Below are 14,134 nucleotides of genomic sequence, written 5' to 3' on the forward strand. Positions count from 1 at the left end.
GGCCTGCAAACCTGGTTTTCAATTTAAATTCACTCACCAAATGTATTTAACAAAAGATGAACAAGTAAACCTGTCACAGCCCACTAATCCAGCTCTACATTCACAGGAGGAAGTCTGTTATCTAACTCCTCGAGTGGACAAACTAAAGAAAGATCCCAAATGTAAGAGTCCCTCGAATCCTTTGTAATGACTTTTCAAATCCTGAATTTCTTATTCTAAAATTCCCCATCCTTGTGGGAGCCAATATTGATCAAAAACTGCTAATTGGACATTTTTATCCGATTTATCAGCTGTTTCAAGCTGACCAGGTCCTTCACTCAGATAATCTCCAAGGAGACTCTTTGATTTAAACACATCTCTCCCCTCGTTTATATCCGGGATTAGAGTTACTGGGATTTTGAATAACTGACCATTCAAACTTAAAAGGGCCCGTCAGTGATATCCAGACTGAACCAATCTCACAGCTGGGGGTCAGTTGGAATTATTCCTCTCTCCAGACTGTAACCGATGAAACTTGTAACACTGAGGCTGAAATTCCACATCCGTGCGTCGTGGACCGTACATGGGGATTCTAACCCTGGGACTGTACATGGGGATTCTAACCCTGGGACTGTACATGGGGATTCTAACCTTGGGACTGTACAAGGGGATTCTAACCCTGGGACTGCACATGGGGATTCTAACCCTGGGACTGCACATGGGGATTCTGACCCTGGGAATGTACATGGGGATTCTAAGCCTGGGACTGTACATCGGGATTCTGACCCTGCGACTGTACATGGGGATTCTGACCCTGGGACTTTACATGGGGATTTTAACCCTGGGACTGTACATGGGGATTCTGACCCTGGGACTGTACATGGGGATCCAGACCTCAGGACTGTACACGGGGATTCTAACCCTGGGACTGTACATGGGGATTCTGACCCTGGGACTGTAAATGGTGATTCTAACACTGGGACTGTACATGGGGATTCTAACCCTGGGACTGTACATGGGGATTCAGACCCTGGGACTGTACATGGAGATTCAGACCTCAGGACTGTACACGGGGATTCTAACCCTGGGCCCGTACATGGGGATTCTAACCCTGGGATTGTACATGGGGATTCCAACCCTGGGACTGTACATGGGGATTCCAGCCCTGGGACTGTACATGGGGATTCTAACCCTGGGACTGTACATGGGGATTCTAACCCTGGGACTGTACATGGGGATACCAGCACTGGGACTGTACATGGGGATTCTAACCCTGGGGCTGTACATGTGGATTCTAACCCTGGGACCGTACATGGGGATTCAAACCCTGGGACTGTACATGGGGATTCTAACCCTGGGACTGTACATGGGGATTCTAACCCTGGGGCTGTACATGGGGATTCTAACCCTGTGACTGTACATGGGAATTCTAACCCTGGGACTGCACATGGGGATTCTAACCCTGGGACTGTAAAGGGGATTCTAACCCTGGGACTGTACAAGGGGATTCTAACCCTGGGACTGTACATGGGGATTCTAACCCTGGGACTGTACATGGGGATTCTGACCCTAGGACTGTACATGGGGATTCTGACTCGGGAATGTACATGGGGATTCTAAGCCTGGGACTGTACATCAGGATTCTGACCCTGTGACTGTACATGGGGATTCTGACCCTGGGACTGTACATGGGGATTCTGACCCTGGGAATGTACATGGGGATTCTAAGCCTGGGACTGTACATCGGGATTCTGACCCTGGGACTGTACATGGGGATTCAGACCCTGGGATGTACATGGGGATCCAGACCTCAGGACTGTACACGGGGATTCTAACCCTGGGACTGTACATGGGGATTCTAACCCTGGGACTGTACATGGGGATTCTGACCCTGGGACTGTACATGGGGATTCTAACCCTGGGACTGTGCATGGGGATTCTAACCCTGGGACTGTACATGGGGATTCTAACCCTGGGACTGTACATGGGGATTCAGACCCTGGGACTGTACATGGGGATTCAGACCTCAGGACTGTACACGGGGATTCTAACCCTGGGCCCGTACATGGGGAAGCTAACCCTGAGACTGTGCATGGGGATTCCAACCCTGGGACTGTACATGGGGATTCCAGCCCTGGGACAGTACATGGGGATTCTAACCCTGGGACTGTACATGGGGATTCTAACCCTGGGACTGTACATGGGGATACCAGCACTGGGACTGTATATGGGGATTCTAACCCTGGGACTGTACATGTGGATTCTAAACCTGGGACCGTACATGGGGATTCAAACCCTGGGACTGTACATGGGGATTCTAACCCTGGGAGTATACATGGGGATTCTAACCCTGGGACTGTACATGGGGATTCTAACCCTGGGACTGTACATGGGGATTCTAACCATGGGACTGTATATGGCGATTCTAACCCTGTGACTGTACATGGGGATTCTAACCCTGGGACTGTACATGGGGATTCCAACCCTGGGACTGTACATGGGGATTCTGACCCTGGGACTGTACATGGGGATTCTAACCCTGGGACTGTACATGGGGATTCTAACCCTGGGACTGTACATGGGGATTCTAACCCTGGGACTGTACATAGGGATTCTAACCCTGGGACTGTACATGGGGATTCTAACCCTCGGACTGTACATGGGGATTCTGACCCTGGGACTGTACATGGGGATTCAGACCCTGGGACTGTACATCGGGATTCTAAACCTCGGATTGTACAAGGGGATTCTGACCCTGGGACTGCACATGGGGATTCTAACCCTGGGACTGTACATGGGGATTCTAACCCTTGGACTGTACATGGGGATTCTAAATCTGGGACTGTACATGGGGATTCTAACCCTGGGACTGTACATTGGGATTCTAACCCAGGGACTATACATGGGGATTCAAACCCTGGGACTGTACATGGGGATTCTAACCCTGGGACTGCAGATGGGGATTCAGACCTCGGGACTGTACACGGGGATTCTAACCCTGGGACTCTACATGATGATTCTAACCCTGGGTATGTTCATGGGGATTCTAACCCTGGGACTGTACATGGGGATTCTAACCCTGGGATAGTAAAGGGGATTCTAACCCTGGGACTGTACATGGGGATTATAACCCTGGGACTGTACATGGGGATTCTAACCCTGTGACTGTACATGGGAATTCTAACCCTGGGACTGCACATGGGGATTCTAACCCTGGGACTGTAAAGGGGATTCTAACCCTGGGACTGTACAAGGGGATTCTAACCCTGGGACTGTACATGGGGATTCCAACCCTGGGACTTTACATGGGGATTTTAACCCTGGGACTGTACATGGGGATTCAGACCCTGGGACTGTACATGGGGATCCAGACCTCAGGACTGTACACGGGGATTCTAACCCTGGGACTGTACATGGGGATTCTGACCCTGGGACTGTAAATGGTGATTCTAACACTGGGACTGTACATGGGGATTCTAACCCTGGGACTGTACATGGGGATTCAGACCCTGGGACTGTACATGGAGATTCAGACCTCAGGACTGTACACGGGGATTCTAACCCTGGGCCCGTACATGGGGATTCTAACCCTGGGATTGTACATGGGGATTCCAACCCTGGGACTGTACATGGGGATTCCAGCCCTGGGACTGTACATGGGGATTCTAACCCTGGGACTGTACATGGGGATTCTAACCCTGGGACTGTACATGGGGATACCAGCACTGGGACTGTACATGGGGATTCTAACCCTGGGGCTGTACATGTGGATTCTAACCCTGGGACCGTACATGGGGATTCAAACCCTGGGACTGTACATGGGGATTCTAACCCTGGGACTGTACATGGGGATTCTAACCCTGGGGCTGTACATGGGGATTCTAACCCTGTGACTGTACATGGGAATTCTAACCCTGGGACTGCACATGGGGATTCTAACCCTGGGACTGTAAAGGGGATTCTAACCCTGGGACTGTACAAGGGGATTCTAACCCTGGGACTGTACATGGGGATTCTAACCCTGGGACTGTACATGGGGATTCTAACCCTGGGACTGTACATGTGGATTCTAACCCTGGGACTGTACATGGGGATTCTGACCCTAGGACTGTACATGGGGATTCTGACTCGGGAATGTACATGGGGATTCTAAGCCTGGGACTGTACATCAGGATTCTGACCCTGTGACTGTACATGGGGATTCTGACCCTGGGACTGTACATGGGGATTCTGACCCTGGGAATGTACATGGGGATTCTAAGCCTGGGACTGTACATCGGGATTCTGACCCTGGGACTGTACATGGGGATTCAGACCCTGGGATGTACATGGGGATCCAGACCTCAGGACTGTACACGGGGATTCTAACCCTGGGACTGTACATGGGGATTCTAACCCTGGGACTGTACATGGGGATTCTGACCCTGGGACTGTACATGGGGATTCTAACCCTGGGACTGTGCATGGGGATTCTAACCCTGGGACTGTACATGGGGATTCTAACCCTGGGACTGTACATGGGGATTCAGACCCTGGGACTGTACATGGGGATTCAGACCTCAGGACTGTACACGGGGATTCTAACCCTGGGCCCGTACATGGGGAAGCTAACCCTGAGACTGTGCATGGGGATTCCAACCCTGGGACTGTACATGGGGATTCCAGCCCTGGGACAGTACATGGGGATTCTAACCCTGGGACTGTACATGGGGATTCTAACCCTGGGACTGTACATGGGGATACCAGCACTGGGACTGTATATGGGGATTCTAACCCTGGGACTGTACATGTGGATTCTAAACCTGGGACCGTACATGGGGATTCAAACCCTGGGACTGTACATGGGGATTCTAACCCTGGGAGTGTACATGGGGATTCTAACCCTGGGACTGTACATGGGGATTCTAACCCTGGGACTGTACATGGGGATTCTAACCATGGGACTGTATATGGCGATTCTAACCCTGTGACTGTACATGGGGATTCTAACCCTGGGACTGTACATGGGGATTCCAACCCTGGGACTGTACATGGGGATTCTGACCCTGGGACTGTACATGGGGATTCTAACCCTGGGACTGTACATGGGGATTCTAACCCTGGGACTGTACATGGGGATTCTAACCCTGGGACTGTACATAGGGATTCTAACCCTGGGACTGTACATGGGGATTCTAACCCTCGGACTGTACATGGGGATTCTGACCCTGGGACTGTACATGGGGATTCAGACCCTGGGACTGTACATCGGGATTCTAAACCTCGGATTGTACAAGGGGATTCTGACCCTGGGACTGCACATGGGGATTCTAACCCTGGGACTGTACATGGGGATTCTAACCCTTGGACTGTACATGGGGATTCTAAATCTGGGACTGTACATGGGGATTCTAACCCTGGGACTGTACATTGGGATTCTAACCCAGGGACTATACATGGGGATTCAAACCCTGGGACTGTACATGGGGATTCTAACCCTGGGACTGCAGATGGGGATTCAGACCTCGGGACTGTACACGGGGATTCTAACCCTGGGACTCTACATGATGATTCTAACCCTGGGTATGTTCATGGGGATTCTAACCCTGGGACTGTACATGGGGATTCTAACCCTGGGATAGTAAAGGGGATTCTAACCCTGGGACTGTACATGGGGATTATAACCCTGGGACTGTACATGGGGATTCTAACCCTGTGACTGTACATGGGAATTCTAACCCTGGGACTGCACATGGGGATTCTAACCCTGGGACTGTAAAGGGGATTCTAACCCTGGGACTGTACAAGGGGATTCTAACCCTGGGACTGTACATGGGGATTCCAACCCTGGGACTGTACATGGGGATTCTAACCCTGGGACTGTACATGGGGATTCTAACCCTGGGACTGTACATGGGGATTTTAACCCTGGGACTGTAAAGGGGATTCTACCCCTGAGACTGTACATGGGGATTCTAACCCTGGGACTGTAAAGGTGATTCTAACCCTGGGACTGTACATGGGGACTCGAACCCTGGGACTGTACATGGGGATTCTAACCCTGGGACTGTACATGGGGATTCTAACACTGGGACTGTACATGGGGATTCCAACCCTGGGACTGTACATGGGGATTCCAACCATGGGACTGTACATGGGGATTCCAACCCTGGGACTGTACATGGGGATACTAACCCTGGGACTGTACATGGGGAGTCCAACCGTGGGACTGTACATGGGGATTCCAACCCTGGGACTGTAATGGAGATTCTAACCATGGGACTGTACATGGGGATTCCAAACCTGGGACTGTACATGGGGATTCTAACCCTGGGACTGTACATGGGGATTCTAACCCTGGGACTCTACATGGGGATTCTAACCCTGGGACTGTACATGGGGATTCTAACCCTGGGACTGTACATGGGGATTCTAACCCTGGGACTGTACATGGTGATTCTAACCCTGGGACTGTACATGGGGATTCTAACCCTGGGACTGTACATGGTGATTCTAACCCTGGGACTGTACATGGGGATTCTAACCCTGGGACTGTACATGGGGATTCTAACCCTGGGACTGTACATGGGGATTCTAACCCTGGGACTGTACATGGGGATTCTAAACCTCAGACTGTACATGGGGATTCTGACCCTGGGACTGTGCATGGGGATTCTAACCCTGGGACTGTACATGGGGATTCTAACCCTGGGACTGTACATGGGGATTCTAACCCTGGGACTGTACATGGGGATTCTAACCCTGGGACTGTACATGGGGATTCTAAACCTGGGACTGTGCATGGGGATTCTAACCCTGGGACTGTACATGGGGATTCTAACCCTTGGACTGTACATGGGGATTCTAACCCTGGGACTGTACATGGGGATTCTGACCGTGGGACTGTACATGGGAATTCTAACCCTGGGACTCTACATGGGGATTCTAACCCTGGGACTGTACATGGGGATGCTAACCCTGGGACTGTACATAGGGATTCTAACCCTGGGACTGTACATGGGGATTCTAACCCTCGGACTGTACATGGGGATTCTGACCCTGGGACTGTACCTGGGGATTCAGACACTGGGACTGTACATCGGGATTCTAAACCTCGGACTGTACATGGGGATTCTGACCCTGGGACTGTACATGGGGATTCTAACCCTGGGACTGTACACAGGGTTTCTAACCCTCGGACTGTACATGGGGATTCTAAATCTGGGACTGTACATGGGGATTCTAACCCTGGGACTGTACATTGGGATTCTAACCCAGGGACTATACATGGGGATTCAAACCCTGGGACTGTACATGGGGATTCTAACCCTGGGACTGCAGATGGGGATTCAGACCTCGGGACTGTACACGGGGATTCTAACCCTGGGACTGTACATGATGATTCTAACCCTGGGTCTGTTCATGGGGATTCTAACCCTGGGACTGTACATGGGGATTCTAACCCTGGGATAGTAAAGGGGATTCTAACCCTGGGACTGTACATGGGGATTATAACCCTTGGACTGTACATGGGGATTCTAACCCTGGGACTGTACATGGGGATTCTAACCCTGTGACTGTACATGGGAATTCTAACCCTGGGACTGCACATGGGGATTCTAACCCTGGGACTGTAAAGGGGATTCTAACCCTGGGACTGTACAAGGGGATTCTAACACTGGGACTGTACATGGGGATTCTAACCCTGGGACTGTACATGGGGATTCTAACCCTGGGACTGTACATGGGGATTCTAACCCTGGGACTGTACATGGGGATTCTAACCCTGGGACTGTAAAGGGGATTCTAACCCTGAGACTGTACATGGGGATTCTAACCCTGGGACTGTACATGGGGATTGTAACTCTGGGACTGTACATGGGGACTCGAACCCTGGGAATGTACATGGGGATTCTAACCCTGGGACTGTACATGGGGATTCTAACACTGGGACTGTACATGGGGATTCCAACCCTGGAACTGTACATGGGGATTCCAACCATGGGACTGTACATGGGGATTCCAACCGTGGGACTGTACATGGGGATTCCAACCCTGGGACTGCACATGGGGATTCCAACCCTGGGACTGTACATGGGGATTCCAACCATGGGACTGTACATGGGGATTCCAACCCTGGGACTGTACATGGGGATTCTAACCCTGGGACTGTACATGGGGATTCTAACCCTCGGACTGTACATGGGGATTCTAACCCTGGGATTGTACATGGGGATTCTAACCCTCGGACTGTAAATGGGGATTCTAACCCTCGGACTGTACATGGGTATTCTAACCCTCGGACTGTACACGGGGTTTCTGACCCTGGGACTGTACATGGGGATTCTGACCCTGGGACTGTACATGGGGATTCAGACCCTGGGACTGTACATGGGGATTCTAACCCTGGGACTGTACATGGGGATTCTAACCGTGGGACTGTACATGGGGATAGTAACCCTGGGACTGTACATGGGGATTCTAACCCTGGGACTGTACATGGGGATTCTAACCCTGGGACTGTACATGGGGATTCTAACCCTGGGACTGTACTTGGGGATTCCAACCCTGGGACTGTGCATGGGGATTCTAACCCTGGGACTGTACATGGGGAATCTAACCGTGGGACTGTACATGGGGATAGTAACCCTGGGACTGTACATGCGGATTCTAACCCTGGGACTGTACATGGGGATTCTAACCCTGGGACTGTACATGGGGATTCTAACCCTGGGACTGTACATGGGGATTCTAACCCTGGGACTGTACATGGGGATTCTAACCCTGGGACTGTACATGGGGATTCTAACCCTGGGACTGTACATGGGGATTCTAACCCTGGGACTGTACATGGGGATTCTAACCCTGGGACTGTGCATGGGGGCGCAGCTCTGAATGAATGAAAGATTTGCATTTCTATGGCGCCTTTCACAACCTTGGATGTCCCAATGCGATTTATAGCCAATTAAGTACTTTTTGAAGTGTAGTCACTGTTCAGTGTAGGGCAGGCGACAGCCAGTTTGTGCACAGCAAACTCCTGCAAACACCATGTGATAATGACCAGATAATCTGGGTTATTTTAATGATGTTGATTGAGGGATAAATATTGGCCAGGAGGCCAGGCTTAACTCCCCTGCTCTTCTTTGAAATAATGTCCTGGGATCTTTTACGCCCATCTGAGAGGGCAGACGGGGCCTCAGTTTAATGTTGCATCTGATAAAACAGCACCTCTGACAGTGCAGCACTCCCTCAGCACTGCACTGGAGAGTCAGCCTAGATATTTGCGCTCAAGTCTCTGGAGTGGGTTTTGAACCCACAACCTTCTGGGGCTCTTCTCTTACAATTCTATGGCATGTAAACTCTAAGCTTACCACTTACCAGCGCCTTCAGGAGAGATGGGGAGAAATCCGCTGTGTGGAGAGTGGGAATACAATAACTGAGACACTGATTGTCTCTCCCGGGCACTGGGACCCGGTTGGAAGCAGACATTGAAGCCTCACCTGCTATATTCCTGTACTAAGATGGCCGCGCATGCACTGTTACACAATGAATCAAAATGGCGTCGCACAAGAACTTTCCGCCCTCCTTTACAATGATGGCGACCGTTAACCTGGGCCTGTTAGCGGAAGAAATTGCCACAGCTGCAAACACGGGATTTTCATATTATTATTCAGGGCTTCCGGCCTACCCCAGTTGTTTAGAAAGCCGCCTCACCTACCTACCGGACCATTATTCTTCTGCGCTCCTCGATTCTTACCCGCTGCGAAATCGTGTTCCCGGATTCGGTTCCTCTCCGTCTGTCCGTCTCCAGTATCGCACTGCGCATGCTCAATATACCCTCCCCTACCGCGCCTGCGCACTGGGCTCCTGCAGTCTGGGTGCGGCACATTCCCCACCGCGGGGAACGCTGGGTAAAAGCCCCCGGAAAGACCATATTAGTGACCAGAACATGATTTACTGTGATTGCATTAAGGACTGAACCATGTTCATTCCAGCAGTTATGGTATGTTTCTGCTGATCTTAATAACCTGCGCTGAAGATTAATATTCTGTAAATAGTGAATAAATCAGCTTTGTTTCAAACACAGTGTGTCAAATATTTGATTTCTCCATGATAAGAGAAGAATAATTAATGATCTGTTACCGACTGTTTAATTTTTGGGCCTTTTCTTACTCTAGATTATTTCCGTTCTCATCTAGTTCACCTTCTATCACATCAAACCCCAAGCTTGCTCCGTTTGAGGACACGACTTGTGGGTGTCATAGACTGAACTGTAGTGTCTCACTTACACTCATCTTCACACCACAGGGACTGGAGTGCATCATCACCACAGGTAATTAAATGTTAATTTAATTTATTAAGTTTCCTTTAGTGTTTTAAGTTAAGTTACAGTTTATTTGTTAGCACAAAAGAGTACACTCAGCTGCAATTCCTTTGAACCATAGCTTTATAGAACTATCTTGCATAAGTTTTGAAATGTGTTATCATCTGTATCTGTATCTGTATTACCCTTTGTGGATTCGATTTAGTAAAACTCCTCCACACGGACTGCATGTGATAACCTTTGAAAGGTTCTGATCTTTGTAATAGTAATTTCTGAGCTTGATGGTCTCGTTGATTTAATCTCTTGTTACTAACATACCTTGCACTCTTTCTTTAATCGAGATAATTGTTTCAAATACTTCCTTTATCAGGTCTTTAACTCCTCCATTGATCCCTGTCTATGATCCTTTGTTAGGGGCTGGGGTTAGGGTGTAGGCTTAGGAGTTAGTGGTTGGGGCTTGTGGTTATTGGTTAGGATTGGGGTTAGTGGTTGGGGGTAGTCAATTGGAGGTTAGGCTTAGGATTTAGTGATTAGGGTTCGAAACCACTATTAACAGCATCTTTTTTCATTTCATGTTTTTTAACCTCACACAGACAAGTCACAAAACAGCCTCGTGAATTGTTCATTCAAGGAACATTCTCTCTGGCTGGAGCCTGATTTTTTCTCTTCTTTCACATCTCGACATTTCTCACAGAAAAAGACATCAGGGACATTAGACTTTGGGATTTGGGGATAAGAACAAGCGGATCCAGGTGTTGGGCTGGTTACATCCAATCATCAGCCTGCCTGAAAAGTGCTTCTGACAATAACCTGTCACCATCTGATTCCACCGTCATATCTTCATCCAATACCCGCCTTTCGCCCTCACTAGAGCAGTTTTCACCACCATGACCATTCTCCATACTGAGGCTCTCTGATTTCCATTTATTGTCTCAGTGTAAGTGGTCCCTGGATTTGGTGTCACAATGTAAGTGGTCCCTGGATTTGGTGTCACAATGTAAGTGGTCCCTGGATTTGGTGTCATAATGTAAGTGGTCCCTGGATTTGGTGTCACAATGTAAGTGGTCCCTGGATTTGGTGTCACAATGTAAGTGGTCCCTGGATTTGGTGTCACAATGTAAGTGGTCCCTGGATTTGGTGTCCAGATTCTTTTCCAGCCATTTTGAGATGTCCCTTACCCTGACACCAGAAAGGCAACAAACCCTTCAGGACTCTCAATCCTGACTGTAAAGACAACTATCTATTCTTCTAATTATAGAATCCCCTATACTACAATGTTTCCACTCTGCTCCTCCACCCCTTGGACAGCCTCCTGTTCCATGGTGCCTTAGGCAACATTCTAGCTGTCCTTCCCAATCTTTCTCCTTATCCTCACAGGTATTGAGTACTTTGTACCTGTTGGACAGGAGCAGTGTCTGCTGGACTTCCTTCACTACTTCTCCTACATTCCCCTTACCCGGCTGACTGACAGTCACACTCTCCCCTTCCTGCACCTGTGCTTTCTTCTGGTGTGTGACTGTACTCGAGTAAATTATCCAGTAATTCCTGCTCCTCCCTTATATGTCAGAGTGTCTCTAGCTCAGACTCCAGCTCACTGACTCTGAGCTGGAATGTCATGAGGCAGAGACATTTGCTGCAGATGTGGCAATCTGGGACAGTCTCGTTGTTCACAAACTCCCACATACTACAATCCCCACACACTGCCTGGTCTTTATTAATGAATGAATGAATTTATTTTTTGTTATCTGTAATTTATTTCTTGAACTGTGATCAATTACTTTGCTATTTATCAGTTATGAGCATCTTTAAAAGTAGTTAGAATTTAATCACTTACATCGTTTTCCTTTGACTTACACTTACTTGCACCGCGGCCACGTTCGCGCCCCGGTGGCCCTGGAGATGGAGCATGTGGTGTCCGCCGGCACACTCGAGGCCTTCCGCGACTGGTGGGCACCGCGGGGACTGGAGTGCATCATCACCCCCGACAACCACATTTTAATTTAATTTGTTAAGTTTCATTATAAAGTTTTATTAGTTACAGTTTATTTGTTTAAGTGTGCATGAAAAAGAGTACACTTACTTGCACTAATAAATCCTTACTAAGTCAAGCTTAACCACTAAAGAGACTAAACACACAAAGGAATATCAATGCACTTACCAATATACTTGTGTTAATTTGCTCAGTTGTGTATTGATTATGATAGAAACATGGAAACATAGAAGATAGGAGCAGGAGTCGGCCATTCGGCCCCTCGAGCCTGCCCCGCCATTCAATGAGATCATGGCTGATCATCCAAACTCAGTACCCTGTCCCTGCCTTCTCCCCATATCCCTTGATCCCTTTAGCCTTAAGAAATATATCTAACTCCTTCTTGAATATATTTAATGAATTGGACTCCACTGCCTGCTGTGGTAGAGAATTCCACAGGTTCACCACTCTCTGGGTGAAGAAATTCCTCCTCATCTCTGTCCTAAATGGCTTACCCCTTATCTTTAGACTGTGACCCCTGGTTCTGGACTCCCCCACCATCGGGAACATCCTTCCTGCATCTAGTCTGACTAATCCTGTTAGAATTTTATAAGTTTCAATGAGATCCCCTCTCATTCTTCTAAACTCCAGCGAGTGCAAGCCCAATCAACCCAATCTCTCATCATACGTCATTCCTGCCATCCCAGGTATCAGTCTGGTGAATCTTCGCTGCACTCCCTCCATGGCAGGAACATCCTTCCTCAGGTAAGGCGACCAAAACTGCACACAATACTCAAGGTGTGGTCTCATCAAAGCTTTGTACAACTGCAGCAAGACATCCTTGTTCCTGTACTCGAATCCTCTCACTACGAAGGCCAACATACCATTTGCCTTCTTAACCACCTGCTGCACCTGCATGCTTACCTTCAGCGACTGGTGCACAAGGACACCCAGGTCTCGTTGCACTTCCCCTTCTCCCAATCTATTGCCATTCAGATAATAATCTGCCTTCCTGTTTTTGCCACCAAAGTGGATAACCTCGCATTTATCCACCTTATACTGCATCTGCCATGCATCTGCCCAATCACCCAAACTGTCCAAATCATACTGGAGTTTCTCGGTATCCTCCTCACAGCACACACGCCCACCCAGCTTTGTGTCGTCTGCAAACTTGGAGATATTACATCTAGTTCCCTCATCTAGATCATTAATATATATTGTGAATAGCTGGGGTCCTAGCGCCGATCCCTGCGGTACCCCACTAGTCACTCCCTGCCACTCAGAAAAGACCCATTTATTCCAACTCTTTGCTTCCTGTCTGCCAACCAGTTCTCTATCCAAGTCAGGACCTTGCCCCCAATCCCATGTGCTTTAACTTTACACGCTAATCTCTTATGTGGGACCTTATCGAAAGCCTTCTGAAAGTCCAAATACACCACATCCACTGGTTCTACCTTATCTATTCTACCAGTTACAACCTCAAAAAATTCCAGTAGATTAGTCAAGCACGATTTACCTTTTGTAAATCCATGTTGACTTTGTCCGATCCTGTCACTGTTTTCGAAGAGCTCTGCTATTACATCTTTTATAATGGACTCTAACATTTTCCCCACTACTGATGTCAGGCTTACCGGTCTATAATTCCCCGTTTTCTCTCTCCCACCTTTCTTGAATAGTGGGGTAACATTACCTACTCTCCAATCCATGGGAACTGTTCCAGAGTCTATCGAATTTTGCAAAATGACCAGCAATGCATCTACTATTTAACAACAGAAAATGCTGGAAAAACTCAGCAAGTCAGGCAACATCCGTGGAGAGAAATTTGAGTTGACGTTTCGGGTTTGAAGAAGGGTCAAACCCGAAACGTCAACTCAAATTTCTCT

At 48.7% G+C, this 14,134-nt stretch overlaps 1 protein-coding gene and 1 pseudogene across 7 annotated transcripts in view; one reads left to right on the forward strand and one right to left on the reverse strand.

Annotated features, from left to right (window-relative positions):
- Nucleotides 1-14,134, forward strand: part of LOC147119470 (uncharacterized) — a 72,573-nt gene that overhangs the window by 45,879 nt on the left and 12,560 nt on the right. For 4 of the 6 annotated variants that reach the window (XR_015078023.1, XR_015078024.1, XR_015078026.1 and 1 more), the window contains one exon: nucleotides 10,158-10,291. The gene's annotated coding sequence lies outside the window, so the exon portion shown is untranslated. Of the gene's footprint in view, nucleotides 1-10,136; nucleotides 10,292-14,134 lie in introns of all 6 variants that reach the window. The other 2 variants (XR_015078025.1, XR_015078029.1) reach the window with 1 other exon arrangement.
- LOC147119472 (uncharacterized) overlaps nucleotides 1-14,134 on the reverse strand; it is a 66,072-nt pseudogene that overhangs the window by 25,357 nt on the left and 26,581 nt on the right. The gene's annotated exons all lie outside the window — the stretch shown is intronic.

The sequence above is a fragment of the Somniosus microcephalus genome, chromosome 4 (assembly GCF_052327205.1).
Source record: "Somniosus microcephalus isolate GS21.2 chromosome 4, FLI_Smic_1.0, whole genome shotgun sequence".
NCBI classification, from domain to species: domain Eukaryota; kingdom Metazoa; phylum Chordata; class Chondrichthyes; order Squaliformes; family Somniosidae; genus Somniosus; species Somniosus microcephalus.